This window comes from Carcharodon carcharias, chromosome 17 (genome assembly GCF_017639515.1).
Source record: "Carcharodon carcharias isolate sCarCar2 chromosome 17, sCarCar2.pri, whole genome shotgun sequence".
NCBI classification, from domain to species: Eukaryota; Metazoa; Chordata; class Chondrichthyes; order Lamniformes; family Lamnidae; genus Carcharodon; species Carcharodon carcharias.
This window is the reverse complement of record NC_054483.1, coordinates 86,995,031-87,008,710: the sequence shown is the minus strand read 5'-3', so window position 1 is coordinate 87,008,710 and position 13,680 is coordinate 86,995,031. Positions and strand designations below refer to the sequence as shown.

Here is a 13,680-nt window from a genome sequence, read left to right as displayed (position 1 = left end):
CAAGCTAATTAAATTCAAAGTTACACTGCCCGTCCAAGCTTGCGATGGGTGGACAGGCGCAAAAGCCAAGAGGCCTTTATATTTTTTAGGAAACCTCACTCACGGGCAGAATTTTGCCCTTGACCGGGGTGCTCGGCGGGGGTGGCTGGGCTCTCCCTCCTCCCCCCACCCTGCACTGACAGCACTGCCACTCTCGATCCACGCAAGGCGGACCTTAATTTGCCCACCCGTGTGAAATCGTGGAACGTTGCCCATCGCGGGCAGCGGTCGGCTGCCCAACTGCCCCCCCCACCTCCGCTAAGCAGCCCCGCCAAGGGCAAAATCCTGCCCATGGTCTATACAAACAACATATTATTGGTCCTCTATTGACGATAATTGAAATAAGGTTGCATTTTCTGCCAATGCCATGCATGCGGAGTTGTACTGTTTTACTCCATGACAGGATTGCAGCGATGGAGTAGACAGTGGCCAGGAGCAGTGATGCTTATCAAATAATTGTTAAAGACAGTGATTTAAAAAGCCTCACTTTCAGTGGGGCAGAGTGGAGGATTGGTGCTAGGAATCGGGAAGGGCAGGCTGATCCACCCAGTGACAGCCCCGACAGTCGAGGTGTGGCATCCCCACAGTTCCTGAACCTTCCACTCCGGAGCCTCTTCCTCTTAAGCCAGGCCTGTCGCCAGGTGGAAGCCCCTGCAAAGGTGGGACATGGGGGTTGTAATCCGGAATTGCGGCCGCCACCTGGTGGATCAGAAGCATCCCCTCCCTCCCCATCACAATCCTTGGAAACTTCGGGGAGGGCACACAGGGACATCAGAAACTGGATGAAGAGCTTCAGGATCTGAATAAGACCCAACTGACACTGTGTCTCCTGCAAATGACATCACTGGTTTTCTATACATACACGGCCAGGAATCGGCGGCCATCTTGCGTGACCATCTCGCATTGTTAGTGGACATAGTGTTGAAATTAAATGAAAATGCTGGAAGATATTGCATTTTGTTTTTGAGTTCTTGCTACGTAATGTATTTATTTTTGTTGATCGTTATGCACCTTACTTGCTGAACATGTTTAAATTATTAAATGCTAAAGTTGAAAAGCTCTCCCCATCCAGCAGAACTTAATATTCATTACAGTGTTTCAAGTACTTGACAGAAATGTCAAAATCTAGAGCTGAAAATTGTGCTATTTATTTAGTTGCTAGGTAAGCAGCATTTCTCAAGAGTCCTAGCAGTTGAGGAAATAAAAGGGAGAACCCTTTCATTCATATAACAGCTATGGGAATAAGACAATTCACTTGGTCATTTGCCCAACAGCTTTGCACATAAGATATAATGGTCCCCTTGTTGACCCAACACCTGCTGAGTAAATAGTCACTCCCCTCCAAATACAGGGATTTTACAGAGAACAAAAAAAAATGACCCAGATGAATGAACTCAGTTTTTCCAACTAACTGCTAGAAGTTTTTACTTAGGCTCTGATTTAAATGTGTGATTTTTATCAGGTGTGAAATGTAACAGATATGGCCAAGTATAAAAGTAGGTTTCTGCAAGTTTAAGCATCTTTAATTAAGATAACATACATTAACTGCACACCAAACGAGATACAAGCGTTTGCTGAATAAGGCATTTTAATTGCTGCTGCTTTAGTGAAAAATCAAATATAAATATTATAAATTAATTGTGAAGCAGTTATTTAACTGTAGATGTAATAAGTTACATTGTTTTATCAACAGCTATATTCCAACTGTAGGTATTGAATACCTCTAAGCCATCATTTTATTTTTTAAGTAGAGGCAACTAAGTGGCGTTAGGGAATGTTTTGAAATATGACAATGAAAGACATATGTATCTCCATAGATGCTCAAATCTGCTACACAATGAGAGTGATAATTAATAGCTGGCATAAAAGGCAGAGCTATTCAGAACATCAATACCATAAGAAAATAACATTTTAGGAATAGTAACCTTTTTTTCTACTTTACTGTTTTTTTTAATTTGTTCATGAGATATAGGCATTGCTGGCAAGGCCAGAATTTATTGTTCATAGTTATGTGCCCTTGAGAAGGTGGTGGTGAAAGGAGTTCCAGGATTTTGCCCAACAAAAGTGAAGGAACAGCAATATATTGAACAATTCAATTCTCCATTGTCTTGAAAATTATCTTGAAAAAGTATGGTGTGGGTTAGTATAAATGTCAGGGACTTTAGACATTATTAAGACAAAATGGTTTTAACACCACCCTTGATAAAGTGTTTTACTGCCCAAGGTGATTTTTCCACTATTAGCATGTTAATCCAGGCTCATCAAACTATGGCTGGATTTTTATATTGTGGAGTAATGTCATACCCAAAGCATCTGAAATTAATTTACCAATTTCTTTTATAAAAGAGGATAATGCCAGTAATTTAATGGGTGACACGTATGTTCCAGGTCTCATAATAAAATTAATATTTTGTTTTATTTGATTGCTATGCAAAGCTGCTTCCATTTGTAGCAAGAAAACATGCCAGCAAGGGAAAAATAAAACAGAAAAACTGTAAACACTGGAAATCTGCGATTAATCTCCAAAAATGTTGGAAATAAACAGCATATCTGTCAACATTTGTAAAGGAAGCTTATGATGTCTTGAATGTGATCTCTTCAGATTGGAGATCAAGCGGTAAAGGGGAAGAATTTGGCCCCTATAATGTTTGTTTTGGGTGGTGAAAAATTAACTTGGGGGTACAATTTCTGAGCATGATCTAGAATGCCCAATCTTCCTTGGAAGTCCACCAGCTGCCTAATTGGAAGCTAGTGACTTTCAAATTTCCAGGGTGCCTACCTGAAACAAGGGTTAAGCTGTTTGAATATGCTAATAAAGATCCTAGGGCCTTTTTCAGGAAATCGCTCATCGATTAGTTGGAGGGTGTGCTGCACATTCCCTGTTCAGTTTTTTTTCCAGGTATACAGTGACTTCTCCTGACTTCACAACAGTGGCTCACCACCACCTTCTCAAGCCCAATGAGGGATGAGCAGTAAATGCTGGCCTAGCCAGTGATACCCGCATCCCATAAAAATTAATTTTTAAAAAATACCGTGGGTTGCTACTAGCCCAGGATCTCCCCACCCTTGTAATCTTCTCCACCATCATTCCCCTACCTCAGAACTTACTGCAATGAAGTTGAACATATTTCGCAAGTTCCTTCATTGGTTTTATAGAAATGAAGCCTAAAGCTCAATTTCAAGCAAGCTTCAGACTGATGTTTTTGGGCTCATGTTCCAGTTCCAATGCCTGTTTCACATCAGTTTCCAGCAACAAACAAATACCTTGATCCAACAGGTATTTTAAGTGGGGGACATAAAGGGCAATGAGGGAAGTATCAACAGATACACCAATCACAGGGAAGTCATTAATGTGTTAAGCAACTCGCAAACTGCTAAATATATGTGATATAATAAATCAATAAAAGAAGGTAAAAACATTTTAAAAAGACAAGTTTTAGATTGGGAAAAGAAACAAAAACAGAAAAGAAACCTGATGCCAGGTAGTGTTGAACTCCTACGCAGTGTCAAAAAAGGTTTCAAAAAAATGGTTAGTTGATCCATTTTGAAAAGGTGCATGCTGCTGCCTATGCTCACACAACATTGAGAATTTACCAGTTGGGAAGTGGAGCTCTGTGCATGAGCATAAGTAAATATCTGCATAGTTTTTTTTCTCACATCAACAATGTTGTTTGCAGCAATGAACTGTACTCATCAGCTATTGGTCCCAGGCTAGTAGTGCAGCATAACCACCGGCTTAATGTGAAGATAGCTATGTACTCTGATGTTCCCTCTGCCCCAGAACTTATAAAGCAAATGTGTACTACATACCTTGGTACTTTCAGTTAAATACAAGGTGGAAAATATTTATCAGTAATAAGCTCCTACTATCTATGAATACTAATAAATAATTGTTATTGGTGTAACTGACTAATATGTTTGCATATTTCCCAAAGAGGATTCAGACTGGAATAACAAAATATAACATACTGTAATTCTGCTCATAAATACTGGCTACAGCTTTATTATTGTATTTAGCTTCCATATAAAATACATTATTTGATTAAAATTGAGATTAAATCATTATTGCAATCTTCCAAAGAATGCACTATCATTACTATACTAAAATCAAAATTAGAAGATTAATTTAGTTTATTCAGTAAATTATAACATGTTGTATGATTATATATATTTCTATCATTAAATTAGACTTCAGCCTTTGCAGAAATGTGAATAGTAATGTACTTCTGTTATAGAAAATGGCTTCAATCAGTACGCACAAATGACTGTACACAACTTTCAAAATCAATAGAGAAAATTGGATTATTTATTTGTCTGATAAAATAAAATACAGTTTGGCATGAAAATTATTTTTAGGGAATTTAATGGACAATATTGAGAAGGTTACATCATTAGTCATGAAGGTATAATTAAGAGGCTAGATATATTTTAGAGACAAGTGATACTGTTCTTAAAATATACACTTTTGTATTTATATCAGACTATATCAGCAATAGTTTTACTTTACATGCATTATTATGATAATACTGAATATTCCAATACGTTCTTGCAGAAAAGTGGTTCTGAAAGCTTCGATTTAATCAATGTTACATCTTCGAGCACATGCTCATTTTTACCATTAGCTACCATGCATTAATGCTCACTTTTAGCCAATCATTTTTATTTTGTAATAATCTATTTTTAATGGCTTTGTAACATTCAAAATTCTTCACATTTCTTTATCACAAACTATTTTTTTGGTAAAGTTACAAATATTTTGGTAAATGAAGTATAACATCATTCTGCGAAGATCAGTACAATGCATGGAAACACTGGCATGCTCCAAATGACCTTGCAACTCTACAAAAGCTGTAAAAATGTTTCAACTGCAAATAATTCCTGCAGTATATATGTTAGCTTTAAGATGATGCATCCTTAGGTCAGTTATATGTTCCTACATTGTGTCCATACTTTAGAACTTTAACATCTTAACCCAGCAGGTTTAAAGATAATCAGAAAAGAAGTTCTGTACCTTTATGTGTTAAAACTTACTATTTTTTTAGAAATCATTCAAACAAAAGACATGATCCAGAAAATGAAAGATATCATGTACAATATTTCTGATTAAGACTTAAATGACTTTATTGTGTGACTTCACTGGGAAACAAACAGTGCTATTTTAAAACATTCTTGTGTGCTGAATTCCATCACTGAATTCAGGGTCTGAGTTCCCATGGAAACAAACATACACTCCTGGAGAATGAATGTCCCAGGCCTCTCAGGGTGTTGAATGTCTTCTGACATCATAAAATCAGTCTCCTAATTAGCCATGAGTGGCATAATGATCTAGAAACATAACATATACCAAATTGCGAGTTAAAGAATATTGCTGTGTCTCAAAGTTCAGATGATGTTTATGATCTACTTGAACTCTTCCCCTTAATGGTTTAATGACATCGTCTGTACACCTTGATTAGTTGGCAGTCTCGTGACTCACTTAAAGGCTACCCTTTACTTGTAATTAAATTCTGAAATGTCAATGGGCTCTCAATGTTGATGTTAAAATTGCTGACTATTGCCCAAATAACTCATTTTCCCAAAATATTTTAGACACACTAAATATATGTTTACATTCCTTAAAAGTTTATTGTTTGTTTATTCCACTGAACTGATTAGGGAAAAAATGCAATTTACAAATAAACAACCCCAAAATAGTAAGCACTTACATTATTTTTGAAATATTGTTTTCTATACTGTAGGAAATGTCAACAAAAATAATTAAAAGCCAATCTTTTGGTCCCTCAAAAAATTCCAACAATTTAAATAATGGAATGAGCGAATGAATATGGCTAGCTGAGGATGGATTTCTTTGACTCAATATTATTACAGGGACGGTGTGAGAAAGACTAAGAAAGGTGGAGGCAGATTTTGTGTGCATATAAATTGTGCAGTCACCGAGTATCATCTGTTGCATGGCTTTAACTGTATTGCAATCTTTGCCCCGTGCCTCAGCTTGCTCACTTTTGTGACAGACATATGAGAGTGTTGGTGAAGTTTTGTGAAGCTGGTTGTTCCTATCCCTTATGGGAATGGCTGCCACATTTGAACTGAACTCCAGGGTCACCTGGTACGTGCCCTTTCACACCGTGACCCGCTTTCCAATAGTTCATTTGGCTGGGGAATTCAACATTGTTGGCAAAAGACAGTTACTTCAGGAAGTCGCGCACAGTTTCAGTCAACATTCTCTCAGATTCTGACACTTTTACACTTAAATATTTAACCTTCAACACTTGTGAAGTTGACATAACATTTTCATTTTTATTTGGGGAGGCGGGAGGCTGACCCCCATCCTTTCAAATGAGCCCCCTTCCCTTTTTTTGTGGGGGTGGCGAAAGATGTCTGTGACTTAAGACTCTCCAGAACCCCCACTTATCTGAGGTTTAACGTGAAGAGTTGCTCGACCTTCCTCTGAACATTTTTACAGACAAAGACAGGTCGCACCAACCATGTCCCAAACGTCCCGCCTCCTCGGGCAGCAGAGACAGCGCTTGCGCCTGAGCGAGTTTTGCACTGGACACGCGACCCCAATTTGAGTTGCAGACAGAAATTGCAAAGATTCTCCCTGTAAGTAACCAAACTAGAACAGGATCACGGGTTTCACAGCACATAAAATAAACACATGACGGGTAAATAGTTCCGACTTTGGCTTTAAAGGAAAATCTGTCTAGTGTCTAATTGTCCATGATTGAAAGGTAAGCGATGTTCTAGATTTCACACTACCTTGACATACCATAACAGTCGCAGCTGTAGGTTATAGGCAGACTCGCTCTCTCTTTATATTGTATTTTAATGTCCCTTTTGCTGTTATTTGTTACAATTCACAGCTAGTTCGCACATACATTACCAACACGCCACGCAATCTCTCTCTCTCTATGTGTAATGTTTTGAATTTTTGCTCTAAAGTAAACATTTGGGTTTACATAATTCCACAAATAAATATATATGTGTGGATTATATATAATTGCATAATATTAAAAATTAATAAATAACATTTTCAACTTCTTAGAAACTTTCATTTTATTTGCGTTTCATTTAATAACATTTTGCCAAATTATTCGGATTGCGCTTACTTTCATACATGCTATACAGATCAAACTCGACTCAAAAACCCTCTGCGTGCCTTTGCATCCCTTTATTATTTATATGGTGTTGTACACGGCAAAAAAATACTATTAAAAGTTCAAAAGCAAGCAATTTTATTTGTTTTTTTTCATCGAAATAGAAGTGCCTTCTCTAAATGAAGACATTCGGTCACTCGGTTTTAAGATTGAAGCTATAGTCTGGCATCACATACTGTAGATATCAACATAAAAGGTGGAGTGCCCAAAGTATTATAATAGCCATGAATCAATTGTAAAAGAAAGGGAGAAATTGATCGATGTGTCCGGAATATTGTTGATTTATTCAAGGTGATCATTAAAATGTGCAATTGATGCAGCTAAGTTCATCGACCTCAAATCCAAATTGATGGTAAAAATATTTTTAAAAACCCGAAACACTCGAGCATCGACGATCTGGAATACAGGTATGTTAACCTAGAAGTCAGTTAGGAAGTTTAGTCATTAACTTTGTGGTCTTCTATCTTGCTATTCATCAATAATCAGAAAGTGGTCACTTTTAAACTATTTGATTATGTAGTACGCGGTACAAACATTTGAAATATATTTTTATTTATGGGCGCAATTTTTTGTCTTATAAATGTTTACCCGTGAAATAACACGGGCGCTCGCAAAGAAACTATTGAATAATATTATAATTGATCAAATCTGTTCCTTAGAAGATTAACAAAGTGTGAAATTTGTATGGGATTTTCAAAATGAAAGGCATTGTTCAAGTTTTAAGCTTTTTATAAGTTGTTATCCTGGATATACGCCAAGGTGCCTTTAGGTGGCGCACTGTCACCGCAATACGAAGGTTACAATGTTTGATCGCTGTCCAAAAGCGTTCGTAACAATCTTTGATTGCAAGAAGTTAGCACATCTCATTATCCATTGATACCATCTGTGTTGGAACACTAGTTCTAAATAAAAGAAAATGTGTTCCTGTCAAAAGCAAAAATTAGCTGTTAAAATGCAGATTAAATATATTTACCATTCATGTTTCAATCATGCAATTTCCCACAGCAAATATTGTTACCCCCTTTCAAATTAATTTTGTTAAACCAATGTATTTGAATCAAACTTTGTCTTGACTTATAGTAGTCATCTCCTGCTAATTATTTACACGCAAACATATCTCAGAATCTGATACTGTATTAAGCTTTATCTCTGTTTCTTTGAAGTAAATTCACATGCTGAATAATTTAGATATTATTCAATTTTGGCAGATTCGGGTGTGCAGGAATATCCCTTGTAGTTTAACAAATTTCTGTCAGTTAGGGCAGTATACGTGTCTGACAACAAATTTGGAAATCTCGTTGACGAAGCTTAACTGTATGCCAGCCCGCAGTGCCTTATTTTATTTTCACTCCTTGTTTTATTGGGACAAACTGCATATTAATTGACTGGAAGGAATCTATGTTCTTGCATTGCCCCCCAGCTACGCTTCCGGCAGCCACAACCGCCCAGCTTTCTTTCTTCATTACGATCTGTTGAATAAATGCAAATTGCGGCGTGGCATTACAAAAAGTAAATTGGCAACAGCTTTCCAATCAATAGTTCTATTAGTATGAAAATATACCAAATTTTAATGTAAATTGTTTATCCTATGCACTGCTATACTGCATCTATATCGTAAAACATATGCGGTGAGAGTAGACAGACTGTTAGGATGATCGTTTTAGATAAGACTTTATCTTCGAAAATTATGTTAGTACAAGCAAGGCTTTCTGAAAGTATAATAGCATTCGAAAGCATAAACAGTAACACGCTGAAAGTTTTATTATTGATAAACTAATAAATGCTGTTAATTGCTTGCTTTATTAGAATTTCAATTATGACGTTTGCAAAGCATACATATTTGTATATGTGAGAATCTTAGAAAAAAATCGGATTGAAATCCGTGTTTTGCAATTGGAATATAACAGTCAGCACTCAGCAGTTTTATGCATTTTCCCTCCGTGCATTGAATTGAAGCTCCACTCCATCCGTGAATATCTCACCCTGGGTACAACATCTGCATTGAACATATTAAATATGACATCAAAGTCCCACCGCTTACAAAAAATATCCGAATTAATTAAAACGAAGTGTGTTTCATTAAAGCCTATTACAATGTTTTAAATAATGCGATCGATCCTTGTCCGCACAATTGCACACCTCTGTCCCTTTTCTCTGGGACCGGGAATTGAGGATTTGCGCGATGCAGTGAAACTTCCTGAAGCTGGGAAAGGAGAGGAAAAAAGTTGGGGCTCTGAGGGTGATATATTGCTGAGCCTTGACGTTGTATGATTTTTACAAATTAGATTTTATCTAGACTAGCCGGTCCATTAATAGTGTTAACGTGGATGTGTGGCTTCCTTATGCCCCAAAAGTCCAAATATCGGAATAGATTTGAAATGTGTGCACTTAAAAGTGTTCAAGTTTGAGATATTTACCCGATCTTTCCCGAGCGTACTTTGCATAAAAGGGGTTTGTGCTCGTTTGAACCTTCTTGTGTTCCAAGCACAAGCCAATATTCTCAGGTAGCAGACCAAAAAGCGTTCTAAGAGCAGCTCACTCAGCCCTGAGACGGTGGCCCGGCACATAAAACAAAATCTTTGGACTTTTATTGTTAGACGAAAGCTGCATTTGGTACTATATATCTTGCGGGGAGGGGGGGGGGGGGGGTCGGGGGAGAACTTCAGCGCCACCCGCTTTCCCGGACTACCTTGCCCTTCTGTCAACCTCTGGTTTATATTTTTAAAAAGTGGTTGCATGGTTTTAATCTCGCAAAGGGAAAGTGGGGAAAAGTTCCACATTGTAAACACATCACGCGTTTTTAACGCATCGCCATACAAAGGTTGATACAGGCGCCGCCGCATTTTGAAGCCCGACAACATGTGCAAAGAAACTTTGAGAAATGCAGTTAATTCCTGGGTCTCTGCTAACAAAAAGTTACCGATCTGCATAGTAATTCACTAATAGAACGCTTGAAAATGTGCAAAGCCCCATTCACCGCCGGTCACAAAAGGCAAACATGTGAAAATAGGAATACGATGTAGTTGGTACGTGTAAAGGTTTCTTAGTTCGGAATGATTCTAGGGGAGAGTTGCTAAAGGAATCTTATTTCGCAGTCGCGATGTTGGTGAGCTGATGAAGGAGTTCAGATTGATCCCAAAGCCGAGTCTCTGAGCCTCCCGAGGCGGCGCTATTTGTCGAATGTGCACCTTACAGGTTGCACTGTGAATTCAGGGATTAATGCTTTCCGCTAAATCTCTGCGAGGCGCTGACTAGAATGGATTTTCCTGAACAACAAAAAAAACACACATACCATGTTTATATCAGCTAACCGGGATTTTGATTGATCAAAATCAAATGAATCACGCGATCGGTGGCAGTGCAATAGTGGGGGGAAAACTCATTTATGAATTGCGTTATTTTCATAAAAGTTCTACTATATTATCTATCTTGCAGCCAAACAAAAAAAAGCAAAACATTGGAATCGATCAGTTAACCTGTTATGTGGCCTTTAACATATATGTAATGTCAGAATGGTTATTATCGTGCCCATTTGGAAAAAAAATCGTGTTAGCTATTTGTTTATTTTGCTAAGTTGGAAAATAAATTGCGGCCAATTAAAAGTGCCTGACTGGGTTTCGAAACTCAGTAGACAATGGGTGGGATGCGCAGTATATATGGGGCTTACTGCAGAAATGACCCCAGCACTCGACTTGCTACGCTTCCCCTACCGTTGTCACCTCACACTGTACCAGACGAGTTTCTATCCCAGCCCCTTTGTGTAATCTTTCACCGCAAGTTTGAGACGCGCTGTACAATTTGTTGCTTTTATTTGAAAGCTGCTTTAATTTATGCGCTAAATTGTCGTGAGCGCGCGGAGCTGTTGTGTAGTTTAAGTATTCTCTTTTTTTAAAAAACACAAAAAAAACAGAGGTGTATTGTTTCTCTTAAAAGGGAAGTTGTAAGCAGTAGCAATTAGCTCAGTTTGTGATTATTCGCAAGACATCGATTTTTTTTTTTGGGGGGGGGGGTTGGAGGCGGTCATCCCAAACCTTTAGGTATAGTGAACAAAGGCAGTCAACTGCCCATTCAAAAAGAGCGTTTGTAAAACGGGGTTGAGGGTTAAAGCTAAAGGCGAAGCTGGAGATTTGGTGAAAAGCAGTGTCTTTGGTTAGCGATTGTATTTCTTGTGTGTGCTCTGGTATGACAGCGAGGAGAGGACCAGCTGGCGCGGGGGACTTGGGGCTGGGCAATGGCCATCTGACTGACTTTGGCTTGACATCTGGGAGACCACTGGTGTGTGGCACGCGAATCGCTTGATGTCGCTATTTATATGCAAATTCTGTGTATCATTCAACCCTCACCGTAAATTTACAAAAGGAACACTTCACATAATAAGGAGAATCGTTACTTCGGGAGGTCTTTGACTGGACCATGCAAATCGGATTCAGTCCCGCCAGCTTCTGCCTCCTTCTCTTTGTCCAACAGCGGTTGCTAGCTCACTCCCCCAAACTAAAACAAAAATCCGGATAATTCCCCCAGTATTTCACAGCACAACTGCCACACTTCCCAATATGATTTCCAGCCAGATAATTCAAACAACATTTGACAACAAACAGCCCATAAATCTGTCTGTATCAATGCAATACCCATTGTAGTGAATTATTTAAATATGTTGCGGGGTTCACTTTTGGGGCCGGGTCGATCGTTCGACAATTTCACCCCATTCATTTAGGGTGTAAATGTTTGCAAAGAGGAGAGCTTGTGCGTGTGTGTGTGTGTGTGTATGTGTGAGTGATTGTTGGGGTTTAAAGCTACTATGGGAAACAGTCGCGCGCGGGTGTGCTATTAGAATTCCTCCCCTCAGCACAAAGGGTACCTGGAAAAATTGAAACCGCCTTCACAACACGGGGAACTCATTTGTTTCGATGCAAAAGTCAGTTTATATTGAGGCGATGAAGTTTGAGCCGCTTTTATGCAACCCTTCTCCGACAAGAAATGGCAGCAGTAAATTGTTGTGTCAATACGGAGTCGTCACATTTTCCCTCGATTAAATTTGCGTTGTTACAAACAGTTTGTCAAAATGGTAAATTTGGGGTGGATGTATTTTCCACGCTATCGTCTGGAGCACTCGCCGTCCAGACCAGATGAGAATAGAAAATGAGCGAAATATATTCAGCCCAAACCCTGTTGTGAGGGAACAGCTGATTCCCCTATTCTGGCCAGATGGCTTCTGAACACAGATTTGCATTAATTTTCGCCTAATATCTTCAAAAAAATAGTGGTGCAGCTGCATTTGTTGTCAAATACGTTTTAAAACTCTTTGGCTGCAGAACGAATGTAGCCTCTGTGACTGTTTTGCGGAACTTTTCAGGTTATGTTTTACAGTCAACGGTATCAGCTTTAAAAGGATTTGGCTAAAACCCTATAATTTGGTAATCAGATTTAAATCGCCTCCACGCGTGTAATCTGCTATAAGAACACTGTAAGTGACTTGGAGCAAAGCAGGTTTAACAGATTTGAAGGGAACCCCCTCTTAAATATATAAAAAATATATCAATGATTTATATAAAAGTATTCACTTCGACTAGTTAGTGCTAAAATGAACTATTTTGTTTACTTTGCTACACTTATTAAATACTAACACACGTTTACTATAGCGGTGCTTTGCATATATGTATAAACCAGTGACTCAGAATTAAAATGCGCCCAAAATGTTCACAGATTTCAAATGTTCCATTTTAAAAATAGCATCAAGATTTACTTAGCTGTAACTTATATTTAATTTTCGCTTAAAATGCATACATTTGTTAATAATACAGATGTTCCTTGTCGATATAATACTTTGCTACAAATCAGAAATTCTTTTATTTATTATGCATAATGTTTCCTGCACATTTTGATTTTAAAATACAGTATTAGGATTCTGTAGATCTATATGGCATCTTAATATGTGATGATTGCTTCTGAAGACTAATCTTATTACTTTCAATCGCCATAAAATATGATTTTATTATACTTACGTATTTAATTAGACGCCAGCAATGTAATGGATTTTGAAATCGGAATAGCAACAGCTTTGATAATTCACTTATCTGTCGCAATAGTCATTAACCCCCCAACACCAGAAAATAGATTGCTCTAACACATCTCTTTCTCACCCTCAGCGGAGTATTGAAATTCAAGTGTTATGGTGTCCCCTGATAACAAAATTCGGAGTTCGATTTTCACCGATTAATTAAAATATTAGCGTACGTACGGTGCCAATTGTCAAAAAAAGGATGGAACTGCTAATACGAACGAAGAGAAAGAGCTGATCATTGGGTAAGTGACTATCCCTGATTCTCTCTCCCTCTAGCCTGTGCTCTTACCTTTAGTAAAAAAAAGCACAGGGCAGCCTCCGTCCCTGGGGTCCCCTCCTCTGGGCACCAGCTAATACCTCTGAAAGACTAGTTTTAGTCAACAAAAATCTAGTTAGGAATACATGTGGATCTTCAGGAATTCC

At 38.2% G+C, this 13,680-nt stretch overlaps 1 protein-coding gene across 1 annotated transcript in view; it reads left to right on the top strand.

Moving 5' to 3' along the window:
- Nucleotides 1–13,438: 13,438 nt before the first annotated feature.
- Nucleotides 13,439–13,680, top strand: part of ebf3a (EBF transcription factor 3a) — a 132,154-nt gene continuing 131,912 nt past the window's right edge. Inside the window, exon 1 of the mRNA XM_041209537.1 lies at nt 13,439–13,499. The gene's annotated coding sequence lies outside the window, so the exon portion shown is untranslated. The remainder of the gene's footprint in view (nt 13,500–13,680) is intronic.